The sequence below is a fragment of the Helianthus annuus genome, chromosome 5 (assembly GCF_002127325.2).
Source record: "Helianthus annuus cultivar XRQ/B chromosome 5, HanXRQr2.0-SUNRISE, whole genome shotgun sequence".
Classification (NCBI taxonomy): domain Eukaryota; kingdom Viridiplantae; phylum Streptophyta; class Magnoliopsida; order Asterales; family Asteraceae; genus Helianthus; species Helianthus annuus.
Genome location: NC_035437.2, coordinates 131,686,120 through 131,695,400, shown reverse-complemented (window position 1 = coordinate 131,695,400; position 9,281 = coordinate 131,686,120). Strand labels below are relative to the sequence as shown.

Below are 9,281 nucleotides of genomic sequence, written 5' to 3'. Positions count from 1 at the left end.
TTGGGTTGTCACCGTTCAAAAACAATTAATCACCCAAAAAAATGAATAAATCGCATAAAAATGTCCATTCTAGCAGTGTACAATGAACGCCCAAAAAGTTGTGTTTTTTTGGGGCAAAATGTGTAAAAGAATAAAAGCCTAGAAAAAATTCTATTTTTTTTGATAGCGGCAAATTAGAGGTGCAAATAAGCCGTGCTACTCGCGAGCTACTCGAGCTCGGTTCGAAAAAAAGCTCGAACGGGCTAAGCTTAAACGAGCTCGAGCCTAAAAACAAAGCTCGTTTAGTAAACGAGCCCGAGCCCGAGCTTCGCTTATCGAGCTCGAGCCGGCTCGCGAGCCTTAACGAGCTTTCTTTTTATATATTTTTTATTAATATATTAAACATATATTTAAATAATAATATTTACCATTTATATAAATATAAAAAAATAACTAAAACATATGTATAACAATAATTATATCTAATAAAATTAATTAATAAATACTAAACGAGTCGACCACGAGCCGAGCTCGAGCTCGAGTTTGAAAAGTTATCTTGGAGCTGAGAGCTCGGTTCCAAGCTTTCATATGTAAAACGAGCTCTAGCTCAAGCCTGATCGAGCTCGGGCTTGGCTCAACTCGTTTGCACCTAGGCAATTAATAACGCCAAAAATTTCAAAAAAAAAAAACTTAATTACCTCAAAATTGAACCACCAAAAAAAGTTAAAGAGACAAAAACCCTAACCTCTCTTTCTCAATTCGCAACACACAGAAGAAACCTGGTAAGAACCCTAGTTTTCTTCTTAAATCTTTCCTTTTTAGTGCAATTTTTTGAATAAAATTCATTATTGTTCTAGAAATCTAGTTTGTGGATCTGTGTTGGTGCTTATTTTGAAGAGATTTGTGGAGTTTTAGGAGTTTTGTAGGTTATGTTATCAACCTCTATATATATTCCATATGTTTGTGTTCATTGTTTAGCGGTTTATGAACCCTAAAGCGAATACATATTGGTTTCTACGAAGAGGAAGAAAGCACTGTATGATTCTATATTTCCTGATCTAACTCTGGTTTCTCTAGTTTTGATTTGTTTTAGGCGACTTAGGGATGGTAACAAGTGTAAAGTTTGAAACGACTATGGCAGTTTGTGAGTTCTTCTTCCCACCATAAGTCTTGATAATCGAACATGGAGTTTAATGGTTCTTGAAATTTTATGGTTAATTTGCAGAATGTTGATGTGAGGAGATGGGATTTTACGAGGAAAGGTTGAAGAAATGATTGCAATCGGCTTAAATGACTGCATTACTTGTAAGAACTTAGTATTGTTTTCACTTTATATATCAGTTCTTGTTGATGTGTGTAATCCATTTACCTATAACAACTATATGTAGGTTACTTATACAGAAAATAAGAGAAATAGAGGGTTTACACAACAGCCAATATAATACTTTAAAGAATAATTAGTTTATAATCTCTCCTTATATTTTAACTGATGTAGACTATAACTCACAGGTGGCTCTGCATTTTATATATATATATATATATTTTTAATTTCATTAATGAATATGAATATTATTTTGTCTTTGATTTTAAGTAGTTGCTAATTAATGAAGCCACTTTGTAGATTTGACCTTATGAAATCTGTTTTTGTGCGTTCAGCTTGTTTTTAACTCAGTTGTCCTGATGCTAACGTTAACAATCTGTAATTGAGTAACATCTTTTAGTACTTGACATACTTAAGTCTGTTTATTATTGTTGATATTTATGCAGGTTTGTTCGTGTATGATAAGTGTCACATATGTCTTTGGTTTTGCCCATAGTGATGCGTGGCTATTTTATGTCGGATTTTAATTTGGTGCCAAAGTTGGTTCTTAACGCCAAACAATCTTTGAGGAATGGCGCCGCGGGAACGAAGCGCTTGGAGCCTTGGGGAACTTTAGCAAAACTAGGGTTTTCAATTGGTGGTGGAACGCCGAACGCTAGATTCTCATGGAGGAAAGCAACGTCGGCCATGGAAAAGATGAATCAACCAAGGGCTTTGGAAACCAACTAAGATAAAACACTGGTTTGATTATATATATATATTGAGGTTTGTGATTTATTTTATAGAATTAGTCATAAATACGGTGCAGTTGTATATGTTTTATATGGCATGCATGTTTTCTCTAGTCTTTCATGTAAGTTGATTTTGCTATTTGTGGGTTAGAATTAGAATCAGGGGCGTAGCTACATAGAAGGGTACGGGTTCGGCCGAACCCGTACCAAAAATTTTGTTAGTGTTATATATAGGTGTATTTTGACATCGCGCCTGTAGAAATTTGGCCATCAAACCCGTAGAATCCTTAAGTCTGGAAAATTTCCGAACCTGTAGGAAAATTTTTTTTGGCTACGCACCTGATTATAATCACTGCTTATTTCTTTTCATTGTTCTATTAAATTTGTTATTAAATTTTCCAGTTTCTATCACTATTAATAGCATAATTTTTTGTAGGAAACAAAGTATTGTTCGTTGCTTGGGGTTTGGAACTGCTTAAAAAATCATATGCATGAGAGGTTAAATCTAGATGGTGACAAACCTTCTGCTACAATGTAAATGAAACTTAAAAATTTTACGTATTATGTAATTGTATAGATTGTACAACTTTTTATACCTTGGTTCCTTTTCTTGAATTAGTGGTAAATTTGTCGTTTTAGTTGCATGAATCTGGTTTTTGGTATTACTGATATCATACCAACTCAAACTAAATATATGTATATAAGTTTGGACGTTTCAGCAGATTTGGTTTTTTTGCAGGTAAGCAACAGCTAGTGGACACTCGGATGGTCTGTTTTTACTATGTGGTGGAAGAGACGCCTCTGGCACGGTATGGGTTATCATTTAAATATACACTTAGCAATATTATTGATTACTCTTAGATATTCAAAATTATAGTTTCAACCTTTAAGATATGAAGTTGTGCTCTAAGATATCAACTGCTTGCTCTAACTACTAATAAGCGGTACTGAAAAAGCCACATAATCTTTGGTTGAATAGCTTAAACCAGCGTTAAAAGAGGTGAGGTTGCCTTTTATTAATTGCTCTTACATCTTTAATAACTATAGTTACAAGAGCTAATTGATTCAACATTAATCGTAAAATTTCAGGTTGAATACAATGAGTTGGTTGATGTCGCACCAGTAAGCGCAAGAAGAAATATGATATGGGAATATGATTGCTAAGAGAGAATTAACATGGGGATCATTACACATGAAGATTGCAAAAGAAATTCATGAAGGCAATGAAGTCTTGAGTTTTTATTATAACATTTGTTAGTTTTATTCAAACATTAGAGTTAGTTTGCTACTTATTAGACATTAGTTTGTAAACGTTTGAATGTTCGGAAGACGATCTAACTTTTATTTGAACTAATGATGTTATGATTTCTACATTTTATGGCTCTATTTTTGTTTAATATTGTTAATAAATAATAATTTTAATTAATTAATATTAATTTAATATTAAAACAACTAAAATTGCATTAATTTGATGTGATATTTGTGGCAAAAATTGTGCCACAAAAGGTTGTAGTGGCAGATAAAAAGTGTTGCTAAAAGGCTAAAAGCTTGTAGTGGTGGATTAAAAAGTGCCACTAAAAGGCTTTAGTGACACTACTTCTAGTGGCACTTCTTTTGTGTGCCGCTTAGTCTAACTAGGGTCTTTAGTGGCACTTTTTTTTTTGGTTTTTGTGACACTTTTTGTATGCCACTGAATGGCTTTTTATTTGTAGTGATAGACATATTATGCGACCATAAAATTGGTTTCATAATCTTATATGGTATATTAGGACCCTTTTCTTGGTATTAAATTAGCTATAATGTTACATGATAAGGGTCTTATCAATTAATTTCTAAGGACGCTTGTAAGTGTATCAAAATATTAAAAGTATGTAAGCACATGTTAGAACAACGTAAAAGTGTCCTAATATGTTTTTATTAGGACACTATTTTGGTTGTTCAAAGACATATTACGTGACCATAAAATTGGTTTCATAATCTTATTTGAGATGTTAGGACACTTTTTTAGTTCCGGGACTTATTACGACCCCTTTACATGAAACGCTTTTACCGTTGGTCCTATTAAATGAAAGGTCCTATAAAATAGCATTTTAGGACGCTTTTGCATGTACTAAAAACTCAGTTTTCTTGTAGTGATATGTGCTTGAACGAATTTTCAATATAAAACCGGGTGATGGTGAGTCTGAGCAGAACAAGAAAGGCATTGGCTCAGAGTATCATCAAGTTCCACCACCGGAAAAGTTTGCATTTTATGATGAAGAAAAGGTCGAGAAAGCTTTCAACATGGTAGATCAATTGCCAGATAACATTGACATAACCTATTCCAAATCTGATGATTCTCATGATTCAGAGGTGGTAGGTAAAGTCGTTGAAAGTGTGTTGAACGAAGAGTCGGTTGATACAGGTAAATCTGAATCACAGGATGAAGATGAAGGAAATTTTCATGATGGATATCTGAAGAACACAAAATCTGAGAAAAATTTGAATGATGATTCAAAGGGATTGGTTTATACCATGATTGGATCAGACAAATTATTCTTAGATGTTGTATTCCTGATTCAGAATGTGATTTCAGAAAAGGTTGATAAAGTTTTCAAAATGGTTGAGATTGAAAAATCTGAAATTCCAAAGTTTGCTGGAAAAGGTTACAAAACTTTTTATAACAAACCTGGTTACAAGAAGAAAAACATGAAGGCTGGGTTGGGTTATAAGAAGAAACAAAATTGGAATAAAAATGAAACTATGAATTTTCAGGCAAAAATGAACTTCGTTCACGGAACAAGTTCAGAAGAAGAGAAAGAACTCAAATTTAGACAACAGTCTAATGAAGAGTTTCATGCTCAGAAAAAACAACGACAACAGGTCAAAGATGTGTCCAAGAGAACATGTTTCAAATGTAATCAAATTGGACATCTTGCACGCAAGTGTCCGAATCTGAAACCTGTTGGTGTTGAGACGAAAAAGAAGTCTGTTTTTGTTGAGAAACAGAAATCTGAAGCTGTGACTCAGAAGTCAACCAAGTTTGATTTAAAGCAAACTTGGAAGCCGAAAACGTCAAATGCTGACTCACAACAAACACTGAAACTTGTGACACCCAGATTAAGAACAACAAAAAGTTGGAAAACAACTGTTGATGCAACAAAACCAAACCAGTTTTGGAAACCAAAAGTTGTTGTTCAGGATCAAAATGTTCAAAAAGAGTCACATTTTTACAAAAGAGGGACTCCAAAAGGTCAAACATGGAGTGTTAAGAAACAAATTGCTTTAGTAAAAGATGAAAAGGTTGAAGTCAAAATTGACAAGGTCTTTGTACAAAATGACAAAGATTTTCCGAAGCTGAATGATAGTTGAAATGCCTAAGGTTCAACAGACCTGGGCTAAATTGTTCAAGTAATTGAATACTTTGAATGTGCAGGTGCTTCTGAAGAAAACTGAATGTCAACCAAAGGAGACTCGAAGCAGCCTGGCATAGGAGGCTGCTGATCCCTGCATTGGTTGAAACAGGGAGTTTGTTTGTTTTCTGTATATAAATAAACAATATTCTCAAAAACCCTAAAAATTGAAAAATTTAAAAACCAAAAATATGTTTTCATTTTGTCAAAATTTGAAAAATAAAAAATATGCTATTTTTAAATTTGTCAAAAATACAAAAATTCAAAAATATGTCATTTGAATTTGCCGGAACTCCCAGGTTGGTAAGTGTGGAGTAGGAATCGGCATCTTTCTTGAGAAATGTTTTATCAAGGACATTAAGTTGTACATGATTTAACTTTCGTACTAGTTAATGGAAAGAACAAGGTGATGAATAAACCCCGTGTGTGAATCAAACAAAACTTATTTTCCAGAAAAACCATTTTGATTAAAACAAACTTAAGTGTTTTGAAATCATAATGGGAAAATAGTTTGTTATCAGGGGAAGTTCTGATTGAATATGCCGAAACCCTTACGGCGGAACAAACATGATTAATTTCACAAGATTGAAAAACGGTTTTCAAACGGTAAAAGATCAATGTGTTGTAAATCATGGGGGTACGTTAAATTTTCTGCAAATCAGTGCATGAGAGGCAGAAAATGGATGGCGATACAAAGCTATCAGTATTAGGTTGTCAAATTTTCTTTAAATGGTTTTGAATTTTAGGGGGAGTAAGATATTGTCAGAAAATCCAAAAACATTAGAAAATTTGAAAAAGCTAAAAACATGATAAAATTCAAAAATTGAGTTTTGTGTAAAAAGAGGAAATGATAGTACATCAGTAGACAGTTACAGTATGCTAAAGAAATGTAATAATTAAATAGCGTTAAACAGTCTCACTGATGATATGCCGATAGGTTTTTATACATTTAGTAAACTTTTTCGGGATATAAACCTAAAATTGAATTTTACTTAATTCATGGGGAATACTACTTGGATATATAGGTAACCCCCTGAAATCTCGTTTGAAAGGTCTCGTATTCTGATATACTAGGTCTTTATGCTCAATGATGTCTGGGGTATTATTCCGGGACTTCTGCTGAATGGAAGTTCTGACCTAGTCCTTGGATAATACTTTCTGCCATTGCTTGAAACATAGCATAAACCCTCAACATGCAGATGAAACAATAAAATTTGATAGTCGCTGCTGTTGTAACTAAAAGATCCTCTAAAGGGGACATACCATAAAGTCGAAGCTGATATCTCTCTGCGTATACGGAAGTATCGACCTGAGATCCCTTGGCCTTCGCATACCTAATTTATGTACAAATATCATTGTACTATACTCACCTGTAAGACTGAATATTGAGATTCTGGATACGGGAGTATATTCAAGAGGTGGGACACATGAATGAGTTTAAGTTCTTAAAACATCTAATTCGTATCCTGAATCAGTTGGAATTTGTGTGAAAATTTAAGTGGATCAATATATCGACAATCTAAGTGAATTGTTTAATTCTTAATGTGTAACTAAGCTCAACGGTACTTGTGACTTGTCAAAAACTGATATGATCCCCTGACACGAACTCAAACAAAAATTGTCTGTAAATATGTTTGTACATATTTCTTTACTGCTTTATTTTTCAGAAAAATACAAAAAGATTTTGATTTCTGCTTTATTTTCGACAACCGATGTCTGAATGTTGAGTTTCAAAATCTGAGTTCGCTGATCGTGTTTCTGAAAATAAAACAAGTTCATTAATTTGAAACTTGAAGTTTAAAATTAAAAGTCAAAAGAGTTTGTGATATTTCCAAGGTCATTAAGTTGGACTTGGATGATTAACCTTGAAGGATTTGGATGCTCAAATTGTTAAAATCTGTAATAGAGCCAGTTTTCGATTTTGGATGCTTAACTACTGCCAAATCTATGAAGCTTTTTGATAGGGGGAGAGAGTCAAGATAATCCTGGATATATTCATATTATCATATCTTAAGTCAGGATTTTGAGTTAGAAAGTTTAAAAGGGTCAGAATACGATTTCTGGACAATTTCAAAACACTGTCACTTATAAACGTATGAGTGTTGCAGATGTTATTCCAGACTACGATCCCGACAGCCGAGTCTGAGGGGGAGTCTGAAGACGAGCTCAACGCAAACAGAAGCGTGTAAGGAGCCATGTATCGTTCCTGGAAGAGCATGTAACTGGAAAGCCAGGTGTCGATCCCAAAAGCACGAAAGCTTGACGAAAGGGGGAGCCTGAAGAGTTTACCGAAAGGGGGAGCTGAAGCTGAAGACAGATCCACCGAGATTCTATTCAAGCAAGAGGGAGTCTATGCTGCTGAATACATGTTAAAGCTTCAAGAAGACTCAAGAGAGAGAGAAAGAAAAGTTGCTACGAGTTGACTACGGATTGACTACGGCAATATCCAAGGGGGAGTCTGTTAGTGCAGTAATGTCTATCACCTCCGTCATTTCCGTTCGTAGCAGAAACAGAAGAATTATATGCTTTATATTGTAAAATATAGAGAAAAAGGCAAGGTGGCATTTCTGTAATTAATGAGTTTCCTCATTAAGCCCCTTGGCCTATAAATAGAACTCTAGGGCTTAGAGTTTAGAACTTTGGTAACTTTTGCCATTTGGAGCTTTGAAGGTTAGAAGCTAGAGAGAGAAAGTAGAGAGAGAAAGGCAAAAGGTGATTCGTGTTGCTTGTACATTTTCATACGTTTCTATAGAATCACAGATTGAGTACGTCTCGTGTGTTTCGGTCGTTCACGTTCACGGATTCCGCACGTCGAACGTGTCATACGCAATCGTTTCGGAGTCAAACCGGTCCTAACAACTTCGTTACCTCGAACTTGTAAATCCTAACCTACGATAAGGCATATGTGCACAAATTCATTTCGCAAAGTCAAATTTTATAATCATTCGACAATTCACAAGTTAAATTCAAATGCATGACAATTATCAAAGGTTTCAAATACTAAACAATTTGTCACAAAATCAAATGAAAATACAATTGCATAAATGTCACACCCCAACCGATGGCGGAATCATCGGGGCGCGGCACTGAGCGAAACAGATTGTCCAGAAGTTTCCACAACAACTATTATTACAAATTCAGTTGAATGATACGTCCCATACCGTATCCCAAATAAATAAACAAGTTATCATAGAAGCAACTAGGCAATTAAATTCCGTTTCGACAACTCAGATTTAATTATTACAAACCAAATGAATAAAAGTATTGCTTGAAGTCATTAAGACTTATCCGGACAAGATCTACAGACAGCTAGTGCCATAGACCCCGGATCGGACAACTCCAACGGCTCCATGGCAATTGTTTATTTGCTTCTAGAGACCCCTAGGTAGACCACGACCTACAACTATTCATTGGCCTCTAGAGCTTTATTCTAGCCTCACTTCCCTAGCAGATGAGCATCCTAATTACCTGTCACATATGTTAAAATATTGTCAATACATGAAATGTAAAGGTGAGAACACAAGTTTAGTAATAGCATATAGAGTTCGAATAGTTTACGCATAACCAGGCACGTACACAGAGGAAAACAATGCATGTTAATTATCGACATGGGACCATCGATACCAACGACTGCGGGTTGACCGTCCGAGACGGTTCGCAATACATGATTACCACCGTAATCCATGCAAGTGATTGTCCTTAACAACCCCCGTGTGAACGGGTGCTGAGTCCAAACTATAGTACTATGTTGCTAAGGCAGGTAGATAGCATTCCACGTGTAAACATAATAAACAGCATTCGTTTAGTCAAGTAGCACATGCAAACGGTCAGCGTTCAAATAGTTTGTGTTGATTGTGA

At 34.9% G+C, this 9,281-nt stretch overlaps 1 long non-coding RNA gene across 2 annotated transcripts; it reads left to right on the top strand.

The window, feature by feature from the left end:
- The first annotated feature begins 683 nt into the window (after positions 1-683).
- On the top strand, positions 684-3,397 carry LOC110939158. Of its 2 annotated transcripts, XR_002592017.2 has the most exons (7): positions 684-761; positions 1,057-1,123; positions 1,205-1,284; positions 1,747-2,065; positions 2,468-2,565; positions 2,771-3,031; positions 3,121-3,396. It is a non-coding gene; the product is annotated as an uncharacterized LOC110939158 (long non-coding RNA). The 2 variants fall into 2 exon arrangements; XR_002592020.2 differs by lacking the exon at positions 2,468-2,565 and having other exon boundaries at positions 3,121-3,397.
- Positions 3,398-9,281: the final 5,884 nt, after the last annotated feature.